Genomic DNA, 25982 nt, shown 5'->3' with positions numbered 1-25982 from the left:
CTTCCACAGCCCTCAACCAGTGACTGATGAGAGCAGGTGTATAAACATCCCAGCTCCCTTTCCCTCCTGGGGTCTGGGAGAGGTAAAACTGCGGCATGTTCTCCATTGGCTCCCAAAATTCCTCGTGGGATTGAACTGTAGTTGCCTGTACTGGTAACTTGTTGATAAGGTACCTTTACTGACTGTCTTCCCCTCCCTGTCTTACTTCCTCATTCCCCTACCAATGTTTCCTAACATCACCTCTCAAATTTCTTGCATCCAGTTTTTTGTCTGAGAGTCGGCTTCCGGCTTCCGAGGGAACCTAAATTAAGGTAATTGCTAAAGGGCACCATTATCCTTCAGTCACACACTGACTGCGGCCAGCAAAGGCATTATGCAGGGGCAGCACCAAACTAGGCTACCATGAACAGCTATTTAGGCAGTGCACTGTACAACTGCTGCAGCTGTACAAATCTGTACCTGCACTAGTTTCCTATTGTTGCGGTAGCAAAGTAGCTTAAAATGGTACACATTTGTTATCTTGCACTTCTGGAGGTCAGAAGTCCCAAATGGGTTTCACTGCACCTAAATCAAGGCAGCTCTTGATTTTTGGCAGCTCTGGGTTCCTTCTGGAGGTTCTGTCTAGGAAAGGATCTGTTTCCTTGACTTTTTCAAAGACGCCTTGAGGCTTTCTGCATTCCTTGGCTTGTGGCCCCCTCCTCCATCTTCAAAGTCAGCAGTGTAATAGCTGAAATTTTCTTTCTCTTTCTCTCCTCTGCTTCTATCATCACATCTCCCTCTCTGACTCTCCTGTTTCCCTCTTTACTTTATGACGATCCTCGTGTCTGGACTAAACTGGATAATCCAGGATAATCGCCTCATCTCAAAATCCTTGATTTAGTCACACCACAAAGACCCTTATGCCATATAAAGCACCATATTCACAGGTTCTGAGAATTAGGACAGGAATATCTTGGAGGGCCATTATTCTGCCTACCATAGTGCCACGGTCAAGGGTCTAGAATAAAGGGGCAGTGAGTTGGCAATACCTGCCCAGAGGAAGTCAGCACTGTGAGGAAGGGGAAGGTGGCAAAGAGGCTATTACCTAAATTGGAGAATACAAAGAAGATATTTCAGTGGCTTTATATACAGTATATATTTATAGTGTGTGTGCATGCATGTGAGCGTGTGTGTGTGCACACGATCATGGGTGGGGGGGGGCGGGGCATGGAGCTGGAGGGAGCTAGATGACTCTAACAGTGTCAGGGGCCTCTGGAAGGAACAAGAGGAACCGTAAGGAGGAGACGGGTAGGGTGGGGCTATTTCTGAGGAAGTGACCCTGAGGTAAAAACAGAGGAAGGGAGTGTGGTCCGGAGCTCCAGGCAGAGCACAGGGTGGGCGGAGCCTTCTCAATGAGTCCGGGATTGGGGGTGGGGGTGGGGGCGGGGAGAGAGAGAGAGAGAGAGGGAGAGAGAGAGAGAGGAAGCAGGGTTCTGAGACCAGGAAGGGGAAAAAGAAAGAGAAACTAGGTTTGTTCTGGGAAATAGGACTGTTGTTTTTATATTTGGAAGTTCCGGGCGTGATGAGCATTAAATGTACTAACTGGTTGGGGAAAAGTGATAAATTTGCAACCTCTATCAAGCATTTTGTCCCCTATTAAAAGTTCCCTGTAAATTTCAAATGAGATTCATCTGTGAATTCATGTAATAAACATTGAGCTACTGCCAGGCACTGGGCAGTATTTGCTGCACTGGAGATACAAACAGTGAGCAAATGAGGTGAATGAACAGATTCAGAGAATCAGTGTGAAAGAAAAAGAAAGACAAGGGTATGGAGGAGGGAGAGGGGAGTGGGTGACAGAGGCCAAATAAGGGATGCAGTGTGATTTTCAGTATCTTTGTCACATGTGGAGGGAGGCTTGCCCAGTGGCCATCCTCCTTCCCACCTGACGTGGGAAGCAGCTTTGAGGCACATGTTCCCTGCTCTCCTCTTCCTTGGAGCCTTTCCCTCTTTTCTTGCTCTTCTTCCTCTCTCCATGTCTTCCTTTTCCTAGAGCTTAGGAGGACCAAGCCTGGAGGAGACAGTAACTGTGGCTTCCTTCTTTTGCCTCCACCTTTAATTCCTATTCCTTGGACCCAATTCAATAAACAAAGATGAATAGAGGTTTACTCTGGCCTTGGAATATACAAGATGGGAGACTCCCATGGCCAAGGGCAATTCTCCAGCAAGGAGGCATCTGGGAGCCATTAGCAGCCAACATGCACAACAGCTGGGCCAGGGGTGTCCCAGCCAGCAAAGGGGATCTGTGTGAGGCAACAACAGCGGATGATCTCACACCCTGCTCAAGGGAGTGCAAATTGGTATAGGACTTTGGAGAGCAAGGTAATATAGAGTAGAAGGCTCACGTATCCTATGACCCGGCAATTCCACTCTCAGCCATTGACCTAGAGAAATGTTTGCATGAGCAGGAGAATATGAGCAGAAGACTATTGCAGCGTACTCTGAAATAGCAAGAATTAGAAATAAACAAAATGCTCATCTAAGTTGGATACATTCGCACAGTGGAAGGCAGCAGGTAAAATGAACAAGAATTACAAATATCATCAGGAGTGAAAAAAGCATGCTACATAACAATATGCATGATGTTGCAATTTATACAAAGCTTAAAAGTATGCGGAATAATGTAGCATTTACGTGTGTGTGTGTGTGTGTGTGTGTGTGTGTGTAAACATGCTTGGGAATCCCAATATTCAATGTGAGAGTCCATATAGAGTAGCAGCACTTGCAGCCAGATTGCTGTGACTCCATTCCCTCTTGTCTGTCTGTCCATGTCTTTATTCTGCCACTTCCTTCTCTTCCTTTCCCCTTTTGCTTCCCTTGACCACCCCCAGTGACCACCTCCAGCCCCAGCTCATCGTCTCTTCAGCCTCCTGCCCCCTTGGGTCCCTATGGCAAAAAGGCCCAGACTGGAAGGAGGCCTGGGGCAGTTGAGGCTCTCTGGGACCGGGAGCAGAGCAGGAGGTGGACAGGGACCCCTCTTTGTTCCTCCTTTTAGCCTGAAAAGCTCCACTGAGCCTTCCTGAAGGGCAGGCAGCCAAAGGCCTCAGGAGAAGGTAGACTCATTTCCTTATAAATGATGTGGTTATGAGGGCAGGAGTTTCACATGTGGCTTTTTGCATAATCAAGTTATCAGGTAGTTAGCCCATTAGAGGGCTCATAAAGTCTCCAGCTGCTCTGACTCAGGGCGGGAAACATCCGTGAGATGAGCCAGCAGGGATGGAGCTCTGAGGACGAGGCTGCCCACATGGTGTCAGGTGGGGATACTCTCTGGGGCTCATGTCACAAAAACCTAGGCTTTAGAATGCGTCTGAGTTCAAGTCTTAGCCTCACCACTTGCCAGCTGTATGACCATGGGCAAGTAACCAACCCTCCCTGAGCTTTTATTTCCATATTAGGGCAATGGTGGTTTCGAGGTAGAAGATTGGCCTGGGGAAGTGCAGCCGGCCGCTCTGACAGGAGGGCAGTCCCTGGGTGTGGCCACCAATTTCTGGACTCTAATCCCCAGACTTCCCTCAGAAAATTAGAGGTTGGCACTTTGGCGACTGTGGACGGTATCAGCTAGACTCACCGTATCAGATTCCTAGGGCCACTATAATGAAGTGCCACAAACTGGGTGGCTTGAAACAACAGAAATTTATTCTCTCACAGTTCTGGAAGCTAGAAGTCTGAAATCAAGGTGTCAGTAAGGCCATCTCTCTCCAAGGCTCTAGGGTGTCCTCCTGTCAGGGAGGGGGGTGGTCACCATCGCTCCCTTGTCCAAGGTGGTAACTTTTCTGTGGAGGCCAAGGGTAGGGCAAAATGATGCATTTGTCAGTCCTGATGACATGTGGAAGGGTTGGGGGCCCTCACTGCATGAAGACAGGTGGGAACATTATAGAGCCTAAGCTTATTAAGGGAGGATATTTTGGGCATTCTCATATCCCGTCTTGTCCCCTAGAGATGGCCTGGGTCCTCAGCATCCTGGTGAGAACACCAGGAGTGAATGGGAGCAGAGAACTCTGCCAAGTGCTGCCCCTTCTGGGTCTCTCTCTCCCCATTCTGGGGATTCACTCCTCTGCTCATGTCTCTACCACCTTAGGTTAAGGAGGGATGGGGTGCAGAAAAACTGGAGGCAGGGCTGGTGGGAGGCACCTCAGAAGTGGAGTGCCCACCTGAAGAGTCTGTTTGGGGGATCCAGCTTAGTGGATGCCCGGAAGGCTGGGAGAGAGGTGCTCTGTCTTGATTCCCAAGAATTTGACCTCAGACATGTAGGAATTTGGAGTGTCATGGGCTTCCTACAAGCATGGTTTGGTGGTACATAGGGCCATGCCCTTGGACAATGATGTTGAGCCCTGAGATGCCCACTTCCTGCTCTCCTTTCTATGTGTAGTAGTCTAGGTTCTTCAGAGAAGTGGACCAATCCAAAATACATAGGGAGAGGGAATGAAGGGGGGAGGGGAAGGGAGAGGTTGGTTCATGTGATTATGGAGGCTGATAAGGCCAAAATCTGAATGGTGTGCCACCAGGCTGGAGACCTTGGGAAGAGATGATGTTACAGTTCCAATCCAAAGGACATCTGATGGCAGAATTTCCTCTTGTTCAGGGAAGGTCAGGCCTTTTCTCTATTCAGGCCTTCAACTGATTAGATGAGGCCCACCTACATTATGGAAGACAATCTGCTTTACTTAAAGGCCACTGAGTTGAATGTTAATGTCGTCTAAAAGAACCCTCACAGAAGTATCCAGATATCCAGAAATGTCCAGAAATATCTGGATGTCCCATTTAAGCCAGGTTGACACACAAAATTAACCTCCTTACTAACATGACTTCACCAAGCAATAGGAATGGTAGCTTTTAGTCACTGAGGACTTACCTTGTACTGGGGGCATTGTGCTTACTTCCCAGCACTTACCACATGTGTGGTAGATTTTACATTCCTTTCCCAGAGGAGTCAACTGAATCTTGCCCGGTGTTACAGCCAGTGTTGATGCCCCACTTGCTCTCTTTTCCCAACCAATGACTCCTGCTCCAGCTGCTGCCAGTGAGGTGGCTAAAAGCTTACATCTGAGACCATCTCTGGAGGATTGCGTGTGACCGATGGGATTGCTTTTTTCCAGAACCTTCTGGGAATTTACATCCTCCTCTTCCACTGCCACTGCCCCATCCTTCAGGGATGGACAATGACTGATTGACCCAGGGGTACAAAAGTTTGGCCTGCTTACCTCAAGGGGAGACAGTGCTGGACAACTTACTCCCTAGAGCTCCCCGTGGGATCAGACAGAGGTTAGACACCAGCTGAGACCCCATTCTTGCTGAGCATCTTCTTCTACCTTGTCCTGCTTTCCTCCCTCCCTTGCTCTTGAGATCATTTGCTCAGTAAATCATGTGCCCAAGAATTCGCATCTTGGGTTCTGATTCTAGACAATGAGATCTAAGATACCTGTTAATGAGGAATTTAGAGCTAGGTCTAGTTGACTTCGAAGTTGGCCCACTGAACCCCTGCATTGTCCAGAGTTGGAGGAGGTAAGCTGTCAGGTGTGAATGATCCTTGAGGGCCCCTGGTCTCAGCTGAGGAGTGGAGAAGAGTCCTAGCGTTTAGGAAGTTCTTAGTGACTTTGTCACACTCCCTCCCTTGCTTGCTCGCCCCTTGCTGCTGTCTTATTCCACAAACCACGACACCAGCAACAAGCTGCCCAGGTAGGTACCTCTACAAGGGCAGGGAAGGGCAAGTTGAAGGCCAAGCTTGTGAGTGAAGAGACCATGGGTCTGTGTGTCTCAGGCCTAAGTCTTCCGAGAGCAGGGAGTCAGCTTTCAGTAGGAGGAGGCCAGATGTGCAGTAACAGGACCGTACTTGAAGTCCTGAGCTGCAGCTTGGGAGAGGGTGTGAGCCAGACCCGGGTGGGCAGGCTGCCTGGTCAGCAGGCTCTGGGCCTAGGCTGCGGCCCGAGGCCCCATTCGCAGCCCCCTGCCTGTGGGAGTGCTGAGTCACCACCCTGGGAAGGTCTCAGCCGGATTTTTCCATAACTTAGAGGTTTGGAAGTGCTCCAGTCATGCCTGTTCCAGTTAGAATTTTGCCTCCAGCTTTCCCAGGAGGCTTCCAGCCCTCTCTGAGAGTCAGCTGCTCAAGGATAGCAAATAAGTGAGAAACGAGCTCTCCCAGGTGGAGATGAGAGAGTCTGGACCCAAGAAGGTAGAGCCAGAGCCTGGCAGAGAGATTACTGAGGGCGGCTGTGGAGTTGGGGAAGGGCTCCTCGCTGGCCCCCAAAGAACCTCCTACTCCACCTGGCCGGTGAAGACAACAAAGGATGGGGTACCCGTTGGCTGAAGACTTCTCTAAACTAAAAGAGACATGTCGGACTGTTCTCTTTGGTTAAAGACCTTTATTACTGCCTTCTCTATGAAAGAATATAGCGTGGGGCCTTTGGTATCAGGTAGACCTAAATAAAAACCTCTGTTCCATCCTTAAATTCTGTGATTCTGGGAGAGTCACTTAATGTTTCAGCGTCTCAGTTTCCTCATCCAGTAAATGGGTTGCCATGTTCAGTATACAGGCTTATTGTCTGGAATGGGGCAAGTCAGATGAAGGAAGTAGATCATCAAGAGGCAGAGATAGGGGTGCCTGGATGGCTTAGTCTGTTAAGCATCCAACTCTTGATTTCAGCTCAGGTCACGGTTTGTGAGATTGAGCCCCATGCCAGGCTCTGCACTGACAGTGTTGAGCCTGCTTGGTATTCTCTCTCTCCCCCTCTCTCTCTCTTTCTCTCTGCCCCTCCCCCGTGTGTGCACCATCTCCCTCCCTCTCTCTCTCTCTCTCTCTCAAAATAATAAATAAGTTTTAATTATAAGAAAAAAGAGGCAGAGGGGTGCCTGGGTGGCTCAGTCGGTTGAGTATCTGACTTCAGCTTAGCTCATGATCTCACAGTTCATGGGTTTGAGCCCCGTGTTAGGCTTTGGGCTGACAGTGCAGAGCCTGCTCTGGATTCTCTGTGCCCTTCTCGCTCTCTGCCTCTCCCCCACTCATGCTTTCCACTCCCCCCCCCCAAATAAACATTAATTTAAAAAAAAAAAGAGGCAGAGATAGTCTTGGTGGACTAGGAAGGCTAAAGAAAAATTCATCCAACTTCACCATGAAGGAAATAATTTACTTCTAGAGCCAGGGTGGTGTATATAAGGTCACTGCTTACCCGTTTCAGTGCTCAAGGCAGATATCTCTAGTTATATCTGCAAACTGTAATGCTGGATAGAGCTTCCAGATAGCTTCTATTGTTTGATCAGAGGTGGCACTTGAGCTAGAACCTGTGTGTCTGTCATCCTTGCCCTCAGGTCAAGATGGCTTGACAGCCATCACACAGGAATCTCTACATGAGTATGTGAGAAGCAATTTAAATGGAGAAAATTTGTCTTTAGGATGTCTTCTAGCTTGAATGCCTGGGGATGGAGATGGGTCTGATTGGGCAGCCCAAAGGCTCTATTATTTTCAGGCAGCTTGAGTTACTGGGCAGAGATCAGACTTGGTGTGGACCTTACAGAAGACTACTAGCTTGGCAGACCTGGACTCACCAAAGATGGACTCTTAGGCTGCACCCCCCCCCCCCAGGAGCAGACCCCAAGACAAGGATTACACAAGTCATACAAGTAGCTTATTTGCAGAATAATCCCAGGACCACCCACAGGAAATTCAGGAAGTGAGACCGGGAAGAAAACGAAGCCAGTGCAAGGTGGATTTTGAACTAGGTTGTCATTGTAGGTGACTGGATCTTAATCCTGCTGAGGAAGGCTGGGAGACAGTGCAGAGCGCATATGTGAGTTCTGGCATCTGAGGGGTGAGGGAGCTGGGGTATTTATATGCCACCTCCCACCAGTCATTAACTGAGGGCTATTGTGGTAAGATGTTAACTCTCTGGTTACAGATAGACAGGATGAGGCCAAGCAATCAGAGAAAGCTCTCAGGAAAAAAAAAAAAAAATCACAGGTCCTGGCAGCCAGAAGTGGTAAGAGTCAAAAGGAGTTATCTGCTATTCATGTGGCCCCCAAATCCCAAGGAGCTCACATGAGTCTGTTCATTGAAAATCAGATCAGCCTAACCTTTTTCAGTGTGTATTTCTCTTAAAATTCTAACCTCACCCTGCTCCAGTCTGCTCAACCCCTAGGGACATAGAACGCATAATCCCTGGACCGAATGACCAGAACCCTAGTGATTAAAATAGTAAATATTTATTTTACATTTACCATGGATCAGGTGCTTTGGTAATTGTTTTCTAAGAATGATCTCATTTAATGATCACAACACCCCTATGAAACAGGTGCTATTATTATCATCTCTGAAGTTCAGAGAGGTTAAGTGGTTGTTCAAGCTCACACAGACAGTGTTATGGACTGAATGGTTGTGTTCCTCTAAAATTCATATGTTGAAATCCTAATCCCCTATGCGTATCTCACCTGAGTGGCACTGCCCCATGCCAGCCCATGCTGTCCTTTCTGCCCGCCCAGACTCTACCTACCTGCCTCAGGCTGGGCTCCACCTCACCATTTCCCAAAGCCTCATCCAATCTCTGAGTGTACTCTTGATTTGCACAGGCTATGAAACAGGGGGCTCAGGCCAAAGTGAGCTAAATCTCTGGGGTGGGGAGCAGGGAGAGCCCTAATGATGCTCTTAGTCTCTTCCAGAATCCAACAGCCAAATAATGAGCTCAAGGTAGAAGATGCCACACTTGATTCTCATTTTAATGTACACCCTGTGTCTCTACGTGTCTCCTGTTTGGTGCCTATGACAAGGCCAATGCTGTTGGGCACTGGAGACACAAGTGCAAACTAAAAAAGCCCTACCCTCGTGGAGCTGACGTGCTGATGACAGACAGACAGACAGACAGACAGACAACAAACATGTCAACCAGTAAACAGACTGTGTCAGACGATGGTAAATGTTCTAGAGAAAAATAGAGCCGATAAAGTTGATCTGGCCGAAGGAAGGTAAAGGAGGGAGTCACGTGGACCATAAAAGAGGAAGAGCTTTGCATTCAGGGGAACAGCCAGTGCAAAAGTCCAGAGGCAGGAGCACCCTTAGTATATTAAAGGAACAAACACAGTATGACTGAAGAGGAGAAAGGGAAAGGGGATGATAGGAGAGAAGTAGCAGGGAGAGATCACATAGGGCTTTGCAGACATTGTAAGGACTGTGGCTTTTGCTTTGAGTGGGGTGGGGGGCCACTGGAGGGTCTCAAGCAGAGGCAGAACATGGTCTTTCTTAGCCTCTGTGGGGTTAGTCTGGTGAGAATCACCTGGGAGTGGGGAGGAGTGGGGGTGGGAGAGAGAAACAAGGGTGGAAGCAGAGGAGAGGGATACTGCAGAGAGCCAGGTGACAGGTGATGGTGGTCCAGACAGGCTGGCAGCATGGAGGAGATATGTAGTCAGGTGTTTTGAAGGCACAGATGATGGGATTGCTGATGGTTTGGTTGAAGGGGGTGAACAAAGAGAGGAGTCAAGGTTTCTGGCCTGAGCAACTAGTCTGGAAATACAGTAACATGGGGAAGAGTGTGGAAGGAGCAGATTTAGGGCCATGCATGAGAAATTCCATCTTGAATATGGACTGTGATTTTATGGGGAAACTCCATTCATCTGTCTTTCTAGCTGAGGTCTGTGGCTAACTTGGCAGAGAAGTAATCCAGCAGGGCAGGACAGCAAATCAAAACCCTGGGAGGCAATGATGTTTGACTACAGAAAAACTTGTATATTTTTCTTGTATATGAATGTTTACAGGTTTATTTATTAAAGACCAAACCCTAGAAACGATCCAAATGTCTATCAACAAGAGAATGGATAAGCAAATTATGGCCTGTACATACAGTGGAATAATACTCAGCATAAAAAACACACCAAAGCCAAAAACAAAAAACACATGCAACCTGGCTGAATCTCAAATGCATTATGCTAAGCAAAAGAAACTTTACACTTAAAAGAGCACACACTGTATGATTCTTTTTGTATGAAGTTCAAGAGCAGGCTAAACTAAGCTAAAATCAGAATGGTCATTTCCTCTGGGGAGGGGGGTGGGATTGACCAGGAGGGGCACACAGGACCTTTCTGGGGTGATGGAAATGTCCTATATTTTGTTCCGGGTGGTAGTTTCACAGTATGTAGGCAAGTTTTAAAATTTTTATCGAGCAGAATCCTTAAGATGTATGCATTTTAAGATGTGTGCAAATTAAACATTTTCAATGTTTTTAAAAAAATGACACGATGAAAAGAAAATGACCTCTGAAGTTGAGGTCTGCTTGGAACACCCAGCTCCTTGTAAACAGATCCTAAAAGGACGGAGTGATGTGGGGGTCCTTATCACCTCCTTTGGTTGCCCAGTATCTAAACCTCCCCTTATACTTGGAGGTACCTGGCACTATGGGCTTGCTTTCTCCAGTGACAAAGGTGGGAGTCCAGAACCAAGCTCGGCCTCCCTGGAGTGCTTCCCAGAGCTCTGAGTCTGGGATGAGGCCACAGAGAGCAGAGAGCACTGAGAACACGGCCACAGTCAGAGACAGAGGGTGCCAGGAGCGGCAGCGCCTGGCCACATGCTTGCAATGGTCAGTTCTTCTGATCAATCCCATAAGTCACCCTGTAATCTTCTAATAAATCCCTCTTCTGCTGAGGCCGTCCAGAGCCATTGCTGTGGTTTGAGACCAAGCGCCCTGCCTGGTAAAAACGCTCTGTGGAAAGAGCCCAGGGGTGAGTCAGAGAGACCTGGATGGTGTCCTAAGTCACTCTGGTTCATCAAGTCCTGGTGATCAGACAGCCAGAGGGAGCTTATCCCATGACCAGCCCAATTCATGAGGGAAAGCCAGAGGGCAGGGAGAGCCCCCCTGGAAGGGTGGGGAGAGCTGCTGAGGGCAGCTGCAGGGCAAGCCGGCCCAGCAAGGGATTCCAGTTTTAGCTCTGTAGGGACATGCTGCAGCATACCGGTCTTACTGGACTTAGGGGCTTGACCCGAGCCCACAGAGCTGGATCCTTACAGTCTAGACAGAGCACTAGGCAGGCGCAGCTTTCAGGGCATGAGGGGCCCCCATCCCTGCCTGGGGAATGTTTCCTGGGGTGAAACAGAGCCTGGGCCTCAGGGAGCCCTCAGCAGAAAAGGAGACCAAACCCAAGATGTGAAATATGCCTTAGAGCTCACAAGTGTATGCATGCACGTGCGCGCATGCAGACACACACACACACACAGACACACACAGACACACACACACACACACACACACACACACACACACACACACACACACACGCCTCCTCAAAGAGGGATCTCCTTGCTTCGTTCCTCAAAGAGGAACACAGGGAAAAGATGGGAGAGTGCCCCTGCAGGCCCACGGCGCTGTTTACAACCATGGCAGGTGTTGCTAATCCATCGCCAAACTCTTGCAGCATAACCGTTGACAGAGCTGGGATGTCGGCAGGTGGCTGCTGGAGAAAGACCTCTCTGATCTGCAGCACCCCCGCACTGGAAGGCACACGAGGCCTTGGGAGATGGCAGCGGGCATGTTCAGCTGAGCCCCGTGGTCCCTGCTGCCTACAGGCTGGGCGATCTTGTCAAGTCCTCTGACATTTCCGGGGCTTGCTGTTCCCCTGTGTAGGAATTCGAATTTTGCAGGGCTGTTAGCTGACAGACTGAGGCACGGTATGTGGAGGCATTTTGTGAACTTCTTGGGGCTGTGCACATCGGAGCGGTTTTATGGCTTGGTTTTGTTTTTCCTTTGAGAGACATTCGCCACTCAGGGATGGTGGCTACGAGGGACCTATGAACGACCTAGGAGGGGGCATGACGGGAGAAAATGAGGACTTGGGGTTCTGTTTGAGGGGGAGGGTTGCCTAGGAGGTGGGAGGGGTGGGAGGATCCAGAAAGAGAGAGGGCTCGGCTTTCCGGAGTCCCTCCACTTTGGGGAGGGGAAGGCTCAGGACAACGCGGTGGAGGGCGATTCACTCACGGCAGCCAGCCCCGCGCTCCCTCAAATGCTGGGCTCAGAGTCGGGAGTCAGTGGGGGGAGTGTGGTGGGAGAGCTTAGTCTCCCCGCCTGGCCTTCCAACTGCAGACTCCTGGGTGGTCTGGACCTACGTCAACACCACTCCCCACTCCTCTCTTGGCCCTCCTCCCTGCGGCTCTGAAAAGTCCAGTGGCGTCACTTCTTCCAGATGTGGCCTCCAGATGTGGCTTGGAGCAGGTCAGGCAGATCAGAGATGCAGAGGCAGCCACCAAGCCCCTGGCTTTTCCTTCTCCCTCCTTCTCCGAGGGGGCCTGCTCCGTCCGCTCCCTCCCCTGCCTTCCTTTCACCGCTGGGTCAGTGTACCAGGGACCTAGAGGCACGGGTGGATGGATAAATAAATACCAGTTACGAAGAACCTGTGCCAGACAGTTGCGTCTTTATTCATGTTGGAAAGAGCGTATAATGGGGGGAGTGGATAACTCTCAAATATTTCCGTTCTGAGCAGTCCCAGTGGCTCCAGGAGGAGGAAGTGAGCTGTCTCCTTGGCTGGGGACCTGCCAGGGCTCTGGGCCCAGGGCCAGCCAAGGCCTGAGAGGAGCTGCTGAAAACCTCCCCCTTAATGGGAACAGCCTGGCCCCTTGTGCCTCACTAGGATGGAGCCCCAGTTAGGGGGGGAAAGGCAGCTGTTTTATTAGTGGCAGCCTGTGCAAACCAGGTGGCGCAGCTGGGAGCGAGTTCCCTGCCTGGACCAGCGTGTATCAAAGCGCACCATGTGCTCCAATTCCCTAGGGCTCTTGTTCAAATGCAGATTCTGACTCAGTCCATCTGGGACCAGGCCTGGGATCTTTTATTTCTAACTAGCTCTCAGGTGATTCTGACGCTTGCTGGTCTGTGGACCACATTTTGAGCAGCAAGGCTCTGGACTGGGTATCTAAATCATGTCTATCTTTTTCGACACTTCTCTCTCTCTCTTTTTTTTCTGCTAGATTTTTTTCTCCTAGATTTCTTTCTTTCTTTTTTTTTTTTTTTATTAAAAAATTGCCACAGGGTAGACAGCAACAAATCTCCTATCTCTGCCTCCAGCAACACAGGGATCCCTTCCCGTGGTCAACCAGTGCGGTTGGGTTTTATGTACCTCCCTCCCAAAGATATTTGATGAATATACAAGTAACTACATACCTTCTCTTCCCTCTCCCTGCCCTGGTACCTGATACGGTGCTGCTTTGCATTTTGCTTTTTCCATTAACGACATGCCGGGGAGGGGGCTCCGGTTCTTTCTCTCTCTTTTGAAGTTGCACACCTTCATTATGTGCCATAACTTACTGAGCAAACCTCTTGCTGGTGGACGCTCGGTTGTGTCCAGTCTTTTGCCCTTGTGGATGGCAGTGCAGTGAACACCTTGGTAGCCTGTCGCTTCCTGCAGGTGCAGTCTATCTGGAAGACAGAGGCCTGCGAGTGGAGATGCAGGGTCAGAGTCTACGTGCGTTTGGAATTTTGATGAATATTGTCAAACCGACTTCCCCACAGAGGTTAGAGAAGGCCTGTTTCCCTTATTCTCCCAATGCCATGGCTAAAACTTCCTGATCTTTGCCAACTTGATATGTAAAAAATGGTAACTCTTTTTTTGCAAACTCCCCCCTCCCCCGTTAGCGTCTATGGTGCTCTTCAACTATTTATCAGTGAGTCGATGCATCCATCATCTCTGGGCCAGCTGCCCTGTCGGGTACTGGGGATCCAGCAGAAGACTTCCGACTAATCCCTGTGCTTTCCTCTAGTAGAGAAGATGAACAGTTAAACAGTCAATCATTCCTTTTTAAAAAATATTTATTTTTGAGAGACAGGCAGATTTGTGAGTGGGGAGGGGCAGAGAGAGAGACGGAGACACAGAATCTGAAGCAGGCTCCAGGCTCTGAGCTGTCAGCACAGAGCCTGATGCGGCGCTCGAGCTCACAAATCATGGCCTGAGCCAAAGTCAGACATGTAACCACCCAGGTGCCCCAAACAGTCAATAATTCCTAATGGGCATGAAGAGCTGGGAGAAGGGGGTGAGTTCTCCAGGCGGCACTTCTCAAACTTCAACGTGCTCATGGCATCAACCTGAGGATCTCATTAAAATGCAAATTATCACTCAGCAGGGGGCGGGGGGCTGGGGTGGAGTCCGGGGTTCTGCAGTTCCAACAAGCTCCTAGGCGAAGCTGGGCTGTTGGTCCCCAGATTGTGTGTCGAGTAAGGAGGACCCACCTGAAACAAGTTTGCAAACTTTTCCCGTAAAGGACCAGATAGTAAATATTTTCAGCTTTGTGGGCCACTGTGAGCTCTGTTGCAGTCCTTCAACCCAGTATTTGAAAGTGGCCCCGGACAATAGGTAAATGAGTGGGTGTGGCTTTGTTCCAAGGAAAACGTATTTACAAAACAGGCAGTGGGCTGGATTTGGTCAGCAGGCCCTGGTTTGCTGCCCCTTGCCCTACAACACCATAGGCATCCAAATATCTGCTTGTTGGAGTGAGGAGGAAAGGGTGCCGTTGGAGTGGTAGCAGGGGGCTGAGCCTGTCTAGGGGTCAGCGGTGGCTGGAGGAATGGCGTATGAGTCAGAGTCCAACCAGGAAAACAGAAACCAGGGTTTAATAGAGGTCATTAAATGCAGGGGATTGGTTACATAGGTAATGAAGAGCTGAGCAGTCATCCAGGAACAGCCCAGAGATTAGCAACAGCCGGAAGCTGCTACACCCTGGGGAAGAGGAGGGGGGTAGAGGCAGCGTAGAGGTGGTGTTACTGGGGCTCAGATTACCCAGGGGGAATGGGAACCATGGTGGGTATACCCACAGGGAACAGGAATCATAGAGGAGGTCCAGCCATGGTTGGAGACACGGGGAGGGAGTATCCTTGCATCTGCCTTTTTCGGGCCTTCCCATCTCCCACCCATTAACCAAACCTAGTTGTGATCTGACCTATGCGGGAGCCTGCACGGACCAGCCCCCATCATATAGAGCTAAGCAGGGGAAGTCAAGACATGACTTGAGGCCAACAGGCCAAGGCCCAGTCAAAGGGACACTTAGAATGAGATTTGAGTGTAGGTAGTTGACCAGGCACGTGATGGAGGAAGGATGGGTGTTTTGGGCACAGACAGCAGGTGTAGGGTGTGTAGGGGTGAGTGTGTGGGAGGAGGTCAGCAGGGAGGCCACTCCCTTAAGCCGGATGACATTTATGCTTTAGAACAGGGGTTGGCAAACGTCTTTGTCACATAGTTTTCTTTGTTTTGTTTAAAAACAAAATGTAGAAACGTAAAAACCATTCTTAGCTCACAGGCCACACCGAAACACAGCCAGCTTTTGGCCCATGGCAGTTTGCTGGCCTGTTTTAGAAAGTTCTACTTTAGAAGGCTGGGGGTGGATAGGAGGCTGAGAGCAGATAGAGAAGTGGGAAAGGAGGTGGCTGAAGACACCAGGCAGGAGATGGTAGCCGCCCAACCAGGGTCATCACGGAGGAGAGAAGGGATGAGGTAGAGATTCGGAATGGACAGGACGTAGAATGAAGTTCTAGGCCGGGCCTGGAGGGGTTTTCTGACACCTTGAATATTCCCCTGAGTAGCTTGGAGCCCCTGGCTCCCTTGCTTCAGGGAGCTAAAGAGACACCTGTCATCCTGGCAGTGTACTTCCCTACCCCATCCCCCAACTCCTCCCCAGACTTCTCTTTAGGGTGATGGTGGAGGAGCAGGTCATGCTGCCTCTTAGTGAGCCAGGGGTCAGGGCTGCCCAGCGGATAGTGACTCACTGACTGCTCATTCTAGAATATTGGTACTGAGTATTTGCGATTCTCAGTTTCTGGACTCGGTGGCCATTCCAGAATGACCATGGGCAAGACCTCTCTGGCTTTTGGGTCCAGAGTAGGGCTGGGAAGCCCCTTAACCAGCTGTGGGTCCAGACACCTGCTGGTAGCCCCCACCATGATCTTGATCACAGGCTAATTGTGGTATAGACAGGGCTGGAATGATGTCTTAGTTTGGGCTCCCCAGAAGGAAGAGACAAAGATTCAAGTGGAAGTAATTCAATGTACTGTGGGGGAGTGGGAAAGTGAGAGAGGGGAGGGAAGCAGCTCATACCGGGCACATTACGGAGCCAGTTCCAACTGTGGCCAGCTGGAACTTAGTTCTTCTGGAGGACTCTGGACTCAGAGTAGAACATGTGCCCCAGAGTTCGCCTGTCTGAGGGGCGAGGAGCTGGGTTATTTATCTATCAAGTCCTTCCTGGTTGGAGGTCTCTCCAAGGCATGCTAACTCCCTGGCACGTACAGCCTGCTACCTGGCTTTCTGCTGCTCAGGAAAGAAAGCTCTCAGGTGTAGACATGAAGGAGGAAGATAGCTGGAGCTTTCTGAAGCGGTAAGGCCCCAAGGAGATGAGCAGGATGTCTGTCACGCTATTGATAATTATCCTCTGTTTTTGACAGATGGGGAAATGGAGAAGCAAAGTGACAGCCCAAATCACAGGCAGCTTTGTGACAAATGGGCGGGGACGTGGGGTGGGGAGGCTGGAGCTCAGAGCATGTGGGCCCAGCCCCTGCCATCAGGGGTGTTCTGGACCTGAAAGGCCCTGCCCTTAGTGTCTTACAGGCTGATCTAGTTGCCCCGCCTGCCTGTCTTCAGCATTCTCTACGCTGAATATTCCCCACTTCCTTAGTCTACCCAGAGCCTTATCTGGGGAAAGGGGGAGTGGCAGGACACGTACATGTGGCAAGACTTGGCTTCCTTACCAAGTGTCTATATGGGGCTTACAGAGCCGAGGAGGAGGGTAAGCAGAAAACAGAGGGGGGGCAGGAGTTGGGAGGTGGCCAACTGGTCAAGCTGTGGGGGCAGGATGTGCTGAGCAGAGGCAGAGACAGAATGGGATGGAGTCAGTTGTGGAGGACTCCCAAGGGGACTGTGAAGTGGGCTGGGCAGGTTTGCATAACAGGGAGCAGATGTCGCAGGCTTTAGCACTAAAGTCTGTGTGTGTTCAGAATTGCACATGAGCCAACCACTCAGTCATCTGTTCATTCAAAGATCACTTATGGGGGCTCAGTATATCCCAGTCATTGTGCCAACCTCCTTGGAGGAAACATGGAGGAACCAGGTTATTGGCTGTTCTCAGAACCTGTTGCATCCTGTTTGGGGAGGGAGGTGGGTAGGTCAGTTTTCTTCCACTTGAACTCTTCATTGAGTCCTGAGTTGGATGGTGGAAGGCAACACAGCCCTCAGGGAGCCCCTAGTCTGAGGGTGAGACAAACTGAAATCCAAATGTGGAGTTGCTCCTTGCTCAGGGATGCTTAGAAATAATTTTGTTCCTGAAGTCTTTGATACCCAAGAGGGGGTGGGGGTGACTGGAATTTCCACCTGAGTGGCCCAGCAGAACCCCCATGAAATCCCATCCTGTTCCTAAACCTAGCCTGTGACAGATCATTAGCAAAGATTGCTATACCCTCTCACTCTCTGTGTGTGCCCTCACCCTTTGCAATGTGGCTTTGCAGCTTCTCCCATCAGGAATCTATTCATCCCTTGAATCTGAATCTGGGCTGGTGTATTAGTCAAGGCTCTCTAGAGAAGCAGAACCAAAAGGATCTATCTATCTATCTATCTATCTATCTATCTATCTATCTATCTAGATCTAGATAGAATTATCTAAAATTAGATAATTAATCTAAAAGTAACCACCACAGTTGGCCTGTCACTTGCTTTGGGCCACAGAGTATGGTGTAATTGATGGTATGTGAGTCCTGAACCTAAGCCTCAAGAAGCCTTCCTTAATTCCACTCACTTTCTTGGAATCCTGCCCAGCCACCATGTGAACAATCTTGGACTGGCCACTGGAGGATGAGAGACCATATGGAACAGAGATGATTCATGTCAACTGATATCAGGTCCTATCCAACTTGGCAGCTGACTGCACGTATACAAGGGAGCCCAGCCAAGATAAAATTGCCCAGCAGAGCCCAGGCCAAATTACTGACCCACAGAACTGTGAGTTAAATAAATAGTTGTTGTTTTGCCACTTGGTTTTTGGAGTGGTTTGTTATACAGCAAAAACTAGCTGATACACAGTCCAGCTTCTGTAGTACCCTATCAGCCTGCCATCTTGGCTGATGGAGAAGACATAGGCAAACAGAGGGTCTATTTCAGGTCTGTACTGTAATGTACAAACAGTACATTTCAGGCATATGCATATGATAAGGCTCTCTGGGTGTCTATATCCATTGGGGGCATGCATGTAGACATACTTCCACCCTGATATTTAAATATAGCCCTGCCCAAGCACACTCTGGCCTGGCAGGCTCCCACAATAATGTGTCAGAGCAGAAGGAGGTGTGGCAGCTGGCAGCCAGGGAAGTGCATGCTGGGGGGACAAGGAAGACCAAGGGCTGGTCTCTGTGCCGCAGGTCTGGAGGAGCCTCAGGGATGCATCATTGGATAGAGCACAGGAAAAGTCTTGGAAGCAAACCTGGGCCAAGTTCTGCTTCTATGACTCAACAAGTCTGTCCTGGAGCAAGGTGCCTCACCATGCAGAGCCTCAGTTTCTCCAAGGGCAGAGTTAGGTTTCGAGGGGCCCAAATCTGATGTAAGCTGGGAGCCCTCCTTCAACAGAAGAATACCAGACTAGGATCACAAAATTGCAGGAAGGGGCTCATGCGAGTGAGCTTAAGCTTCATTAGCTTTGCAGTAAATCGCTTCTGGCTTCCTCACTGGTAAAATAGGAGAGTTAATAATAGTGATTGAACAGGATTGTTTTGAAGGTCAGATGAATATACCATATATACATATACCATGTATTCATATTATAGTGGGTGTCCTAGAGGGTGGGATCTAGCAGGAAGGCATCTTTGTATGGAGGAAATGGTTCATGTGGCCGCTGGTGGGTAGGGATGGGTGGGGATGAGCAGGAGTGGAGTGAGAGGGATGGTGTGGTATCTATACTCCCACCCAGCTCTCTGGCTTACAGAGAGGGGATAATGGCGGACACCAGATCTCGTTTCATGAGGGCCTTTGGGAAATCCTGGGGCCTAAGTGAGATTATAGCACGTTTCTGGACACAAAGTTGGGACATGTCTTTTCTTCTCTGGCATAAGAAGATGAAATGGAGGGGCGCCTGGGTGGCTCGGTCGGTTAAGCGTCTGACTTCGGCTCAGGTCATGATCTCACGGTCCGTGAGTTCGAGCCCTGCGTCGGGCTCTGTGCTGACAGGTCAGAGCCTGGAGCCTGTTTCAGATTCTGTGTCTCCCTCTCTCTGACCCTCTGCCTCTCTGTCTCAAAAATAAATAAACATTAAAAAAAAATTTAAAAAAAAAGAAGATGAAATGGAAACTCTTGAGCAAGTGATTTTTTGAGGGCATGCTTTCGGAGAAGTATAAACAGGAGGGAGGGGAAGCAGGACAGGGCAGGGGAAGATGCTCAGCAAGGATGGGGTCTAAGTTGGCATCTAGCCTCACCCTCATCCCACAGGGGGCTCTAGGGTGTGAATGGACCAGAGAGTTGTCCCCCCACTGAGGTCAGCAGGGCAGGCTTTTTTCTCTAAATGTCAATCAGATGCTGGGAGGATGGGGAGTAAAACTTTCTAGAGTCACCCATCAGCCAAGGGCAATTCTTGGGAGAAGGGAGCAGCCTTGTAGCAGTTGGTGGATGAGCACAGTGGCCTGGGAAGGGGGATCTGGTCAGGGTACCAACAGAACATACCATAAGGGTTCTCTTCACATTTCTGCATGATATTCAGATCTATCATGGTATGGGGTTGGCAGCTTGAGGAGTGCGAGGGGATGAACGGTTGGAATTTAGGAGGGACCACAGTGCTGATCTTTAGGGCACTCTGGCGGGGGTACTGGTGAGATGTTGCTCCCCAGTGCCTTCTAAGGACTTGGCTTTCTAGGAGGAGTCACGGTGCTAAGTTCATCTGGAAGGGCCTGGGGGCTTTCAGAAATAACTGGGGCAAGTTAAGGGGCCCTGAGACACCCGTGGTCTTCAGATGAGGGTAAAAGCGCATGAGATGTGTATTTTTCCTGTTAATGCAACCTCATTTGTGTCCATGGGGTGGTGAGGCCTGGAGGAACTCTGGGCACATGAGGGAAAGGGCTTTGTTAACTCTAAAGGACAGGATGATTTCCAAGGCCGTGCATGTGATCAGATGGGAGAGAGTTTCCAACCCTGTGGAAGGACCAGAGATTCATTCCAATCCTGGCAATGGCCCACTGGCTGGTTCATAAGGCAGAGGAGCTAGGGAGGATTGTACAGCAGTTTGGTGGAACTGGGGTCCTGCACCTTGCTTTGTCCTGTAATCAAAGGCGATGTTAGTTTTGTTTGGTGAGATGGGTCTTAGAGAAAAGCAAGTGGACTGGCACATGGTATAGGCTGGAACATAAAATGGGATAACTGCTTTGGAAAACTGGCAGCTTTTTACGAAGTTAAACATATATCATAGGACCTAGCAATTCTTCTCATAGGTAGTTACCCAGGAGAAAGGAAAACATACCATATTAGTTATCTGCTGCTGTGTATTAAATTATGCCCAAACTTAGCAGTTAAAATTAAAAAAAAATTTTTTTATTTATGAAAAATAAATATTTTATTTTTGAAAGAGAGAGACAGAGACAGTATGCTAGCAGGGGAGGAGCAGAGAGAGAGAGGGAGACACAGAATCCGAAGCAGGCTCCAGGCTCTGAGCTGTCAGCACAGAGCCCCATGTGGGGCTCAAACTCACGAGGTGCGAGATCATGCCCTGAGCTGAAGTCGGACGCTCAACTGACTGAGCCACCCAGGCGCCCCATAACTTAGCAGTTTAAAAGAACAAAACCCACGTCTCATCTTCACAGTTTCTGTGGGTCAGGAATCCAGGAGCAGCTCAGCTGGGTGGTTCTGGCTAGAGGTCTTTCATAAAGCGATAGTTTGGTGGCCATCAACAGGAGGGTTGGATGGAGCTGGAAGGTCTGTTCCTAAGACGACTGACTCAGACACCTGGCAAGTTAGTGCAGACTGTTGGTGAGAGGCTTCAGTTCTTCTCCACATGGGCCTCCCTATAGGGCTGCTTGAGTGTCCTTAGGACATGGCAGCTAGCTTCCCCCAGAACAAGAGGTCCAAGAAAGTGAGACAGAAGCTGCAATGCCTTCTATGACCTAGCTTTTGAAGGCACATACCGACATTTCTGTATATCCTACCAATGGCTTGGTAGCTCTGTCCAGTGTTGGAGGGTTCTGCATGATGTCATGAATAGGAGGAAGGGAGGGTCATCGGGAGCCATTTTGGAGGCTGGTGACGTCAGGGGTTAATGCAGCCCTGACTCCTTTGTTCTGCACAGAGCACCACATGCAAACCTTTGGTATCTTGAGATTCCAGTGCATTGAGTCCTGAGTATCCCTGGGGGCATCTGTGTGGGGGCTCCATTTCCAGTGGAGCTGTAACAGCAGTAGCAGCAGCAGAAGATTGCAGTGCTCAGCAAGAGGCTATGCAGAGGGGCCGTATGGCTTGGCTGGAGGGTATGGGTTCTTGAGTGAACATAGGCTTGCTCCAAAAGCCAACCATGGTGTGCAGTGAGGTTTGGTGTGGGTTAATTAGGCCCAATGGGAGGGGACAGAGGAGTCACTTGGTCTCCACTTTTATATACCCTGAGACCAGAGTCCAGGACACCCAAGGCAGCCTCTCAACGGGCGTGTGAAGTTCAAGCAAAGTGGATGAGGGATTTCCAAACCCAAGGGCTTGTCTTTCTCATCCTGGAGTCTCTTTGGCAGGGCAGGGAGTGTGTGAGGAGTCTCCGTGCCACAAAACTCAGGCATAGTGCCCGTTTCCAGATTGTAGTCCCACGATACCTCTCCTGCTTTCCAGGACAGGAAGCAGGACTCACCCTCCAACTATTAAGGACCTTTATTATCTGGCCATGTGCTTTATGAATAGGTCACTTCAACTGAGTTGCAGAGAGTTCTGACTGCTGGGCTCCTCTCCAGGAGTTGAGTCTTTGGCTGAGTGTATAGGTCCTTAAACCCCAATCCTTTTCCACTGATCCCACCAACTCAGGTTCCTGTCTGGGAGCTGGGAGGTGGGGTGAAGTTGTGCCCCCCTCCCCATCATACGGGCTATATTAGAGGATGGAGATAGGAGAGCCAAGATATAGCCTCCAGTCCTTGAGGGCAGCCTATGTTTCCATAACGGATTTTGGGGCCCCAATGGTGGATTTTGAATGAATACAGAAACTTAGGGACCCCACAAATAAGACGGCTTCTATTTCATTACCAAAGCCCACAGTATTTAGGGGTATGGGTAAAGAGATGAGAGTGGAATGGAACAGAGAAGCAGTAGCCCTTTAAAGAGGAACCCAGGGTTTGCAAAGCAGTGCAAATTAACATGCAAATGGTCTGCAAAAGTAGACTTGAGACCCAGGGCAGTGGACTTGGATGAACCAAAGGGTTCTCGTGCCAGTGTGCCCAGCCCTGAATCATGGTTCCCTGCTGGATGTGAGAAGAGGTGCTACAGCTCCAGAATTTCTATAAAGGAGGCACTGGGGTGGGGGTTGCAATCTGGCTGGGAAGGCGGGAGGCTGTGGAGAGCCACTGAACTGAGCCACATACTTTTTAATGATTGTACATTTATTAGAGGGCAGCTTGATTCTCAGTTTCCTATCTCTAATCTGTTAATGTGGTAGCAGGAATCAATGTCACTTCAATAACTCCTCTACCCAATTATTGGGCTACCTCTTTCCAACTTGACAGTCTATTTTGGAATTTTGTAAACCAGTCCTCCCTTCATATTCCTTTCCCACCCGGATTCAGCTGATTCCCACCCGGATTCAAAGAATTTGACATTCCTTTTGTGTACTTGCCTCATTTTAAGTTGATTCCAATGACCAATGCAGACCCCTTCCTGGAGCTCTGAACTCAAGTAGCACAGTGTTTCCTAAACAACTCTCTCTGGATATCTTCCAGGGACCTCAGGCTGAGTGGATTTGAGATAGGACTCTTAGTCCTCCAAATCTAGTTCTTGGGAGTATTCCACACCCCACTCCATGTCTTATTAAACTGGCAGCCCCATCCATCTAGTGTATAAGCCAGAAGGCTGAGGTCAGACTAGATACCTCCCTTACTCTCCTGCCTCTCCGCTCTCCCACCCTGCCCCATGCAATCTATCTCTAAGTCCTAAGTCCTCTTCTATTTCATTGGCTCTTACTATTCCTTTACTATTTCAATGGCTCTTAACTGGTCTCGCATCACCAGCTCTTACTACTCTTGTACCATTCTATCCCCAACTCCTCCAATCTTCACTCAGATGTCAGGGTTATTCATGTCCCCTCTGTGATGCTATAATCTATCTGTGTGATACTCGGAAGGCTGCTGCCCTTCTCTGAGCCTTAGCTCCTCATTGGTCAAAGGAGAAGTTGGTCTGGAGGATTGCCAAGGACCAGCACAGATCAGTTTCTGGGGTGCCATGCTCTGAGAGGCTGGCTGCTTTCTGGGTAGAGAGTAACTCCATAGTGAGGGGAAGGAACCCTAGGGTTTAGGAAACTACAGTGCAAGCAGTCCTTGGAGCCTTCACTTTCCAGGTCTTACAGTCTGCCTGCCACTTTCTGCCACCAGGATGAAAGAAGTGTAAGACACAGCTGAAATTCATTTGTCTATTCTGGTTCCTCTCCCTCTCTCCCACATACCAAAAATATGTGCTTGTTTCTCTCCCATTCCAGAACTTCAAAGCCAACACGGTCTAACCCAGGCTGTCATCACTGGGAACTAGCATATATTGATTAAAAAAAAAAAAAAGCTTTAATTTGAATTTGTTATAAATTCACAGAGAGTTACAAAGATAGTACGAAAAGGTCTCATGTACCCTGTACCCCTCATCTGGCTTCCCCCAATGGTTACATCTAACCTAACTACAGTACATTATCGAAACTGGAAAATTGGCATTGATACAATGTATGTATAGTTCTATGTTATTTTGTTACTTGTATGGATTTGTGTAAGCATCACCCATGTCAAGATACAGAGCTATTTCATCACCACAAAGATCTCCCTCTCTCTAATCCTCTGTAGTCATATTTGCCCCTCTCCTTACCGTCCCTAATCCCTGGCAATCACTGATGTGTCCTCTATCTCCATATTTTTGTCATTCTGAGAAATGTTACACAAGTAGAAGCATGTAGCATATGACCTTTTATATTCCCCCCCCCCCACACCATGTTCCAGAGAACCATCCAGGTTGTCACATATACCAATTGTTTGTTTCCATTTTTGCCTAGTAATGCATAGTGTGAATGTACCTGTTTGTTTAACCATCCATTTGCAGGACATTTTGATTGTTTCCTGTTTTTGCTACTTTATTTAAAGCTGCAGTGAGCAACTCTTGACAGGCTTTTGTGTGGAAATAATTCTATTTCTCTGGGATAAATGTCCGGGAGTACAATTGCTGGGTTGTATGGTAAGTGTATGCTTAGCTTTTAAAAGAAATTGCCAAGCTATTTTCTTTTTTGTTTTCTGTTTTTATTTTGAGGGAGACAGAGAGAGCGTGAACAGAGGAGGGGCAGAGAGAGAAGAAGACAGAGAATCCCAAGCAGGCTCTATGCGGTCAGCATACAGAGCCTGACATGGGGCTCAAATTCATGAAACTGTGGGATCATGACCCGAGCCAAAACCCAGAGTCTAATGCTTAACTGACTGAGCCACCCAGTCACCCGTTATCTATTAAAAAAAATTGTTTATTTATTTTGAAGGGGGGGGGGGGAAGGAGCAGAGAGAGAGAGGGAGAGAGAATCCCAAGCAGGCTCCGTGCTGTCAACACAGAGCCCGGTGTGGGGCTCGATCCCGTGAACCATGAGATCATGACCTGGGCCAAAATCAAGGGTCGAACACCTAACTGACTGAGCCATCCAGGCGCCCCTTCAGGTCTTTTGCCTATTTTTAAAATTAAATTATTTGTTTTTGTTTTTGCTATTGAGTTGCATGAGTTCTTTATATATTTGGGGTATTAACCTCTTATCAGATACACTGTCTGCAAATATTTTCTCCCATTTTATAGGTTGCATTTTCATGCTGTTGATTGTTTCCTTCGCTGTGCAGACGCTTTTTAGTTTTATGTAGTCCCACTTGTTTATTTTTGCTTTTGTTGCCTGTGTTTTTGGTGTCAGACCCAAAAACCCCCAGCTTTCCAGCTGCCCTGCTCTCTAAGGCCACTTTTGTATGTTCAGGACAGGTTCCAAGAGTATCAGGTCATGGAATGATTTCCCTTAGGCTCCCTTGGTCTGGATTAACCCTCACTCTTTTACCTCTTCCCCTCTGCATGTTCTTTGCCAGCCTATAGATTCTATCATGGGGACTCCCACCAGACCCCTGCTAGTGTTTTGTTTTTTTCAAATACATTCTCTGAGTGCATGAGATAGAAAAAAACTACAGTTGATTTTTTTATGTTGATCTTGTATGCTGCAACCTTGCTGAACTTATTTATTAGTTTCAGAAGTTTTTGTTTGTTTGTTTTCTGTTTTTGTTTTTTATAAATCCCTTGGAATTTTCTAGGTAGGCAATCATGTAATTTGCAGAGGAGTTTTCTTTCTTTCTTTTGAATCTGCATGCGTGATATTTATCTCCTTGCCTTGCCTTTTTGTGTGGGTTAGATCTTCCAGTGCTATGTCGAATGGCACTGGTGAGAATGGAAAAGCATTCACTCTTTCACCATTAAAGATGATGTTGTAGTTTTCTGTAGAGAAAACTTTATCAAGTGCTTTATCAAGTTGGGGACATTTCTCTCTATTTCCAATTTTCTGAGAGGTTTTTTTTAATCATGAACAGATGTTGGGTTTTGTCAAATGCCTTTCTACATCAATTGATATGATTTCCTCCTTGTTAATATGGTGGATTACATTGATTTTCAAATACCAAATCAGGCTTTCCTACATGGATTAAGCCACAATTGGTGATGATATACATATACATGCCTTTTAAAAGATATCGTTGAATTCTATTTGTTAATATTTGGTTAAGGACAATAGCATCTATATTCATGAAGGGTATTGG

At 48.6% G+C, this 25982-nt stretch overlaps 2 long non-coding RNA genes across 2 annotated transcripts in view; both read left to right on the top strand.

Moving 5' to 3' along the window:
* The first annotated feature begins 3175 nt into the window (after window positions 1-3175).
* LOC131485473 (uncharacterized) overlaps window positions 3176-25982 on the top strand; it is a 38723-nt gene continuing 15916 nt past the window's right edge. The window contains exon 1 of the long non-coding RNA XR_009248866.1: window positions 3176-3293. This is a non-coding gene — a long non-coding RNA (uncharacterized LOC131485473). The remainder of the gene's footprint in view (window positions 3294-25982) is intronic.
* On the top strand, window positions 16056-18001 carry LOC131485474 (uncharacterized). The gene is made up of 2 exons (XR_009248868.1): window positions 16056-16357; window positions 17788-18001. It is a non-coding gene; the product is annotated as an uncharacterized LOC131485474 (long non-coding RNA).

This window comes from Neofelis nebulosa, chromosome 9, assembly GCF_028018385.1.
Source record: "Neofelis nebulosa isolate mNeoNeb1 chromosome 9, mNeoNeb1.pri, whole genome shotgun sequence".
NCBI classification, from domain to species: domain Eukaryota; kingdom Metazoa; phylum Chordata; class Mammalia; order Carnivora; family Felidae; genus Neofelis; species Neofelis nebulosa.
Note: the sequence above shows the minus strand (reverse complement) of the source record. Positions and strands in the feature narration are given on the sequence as shown.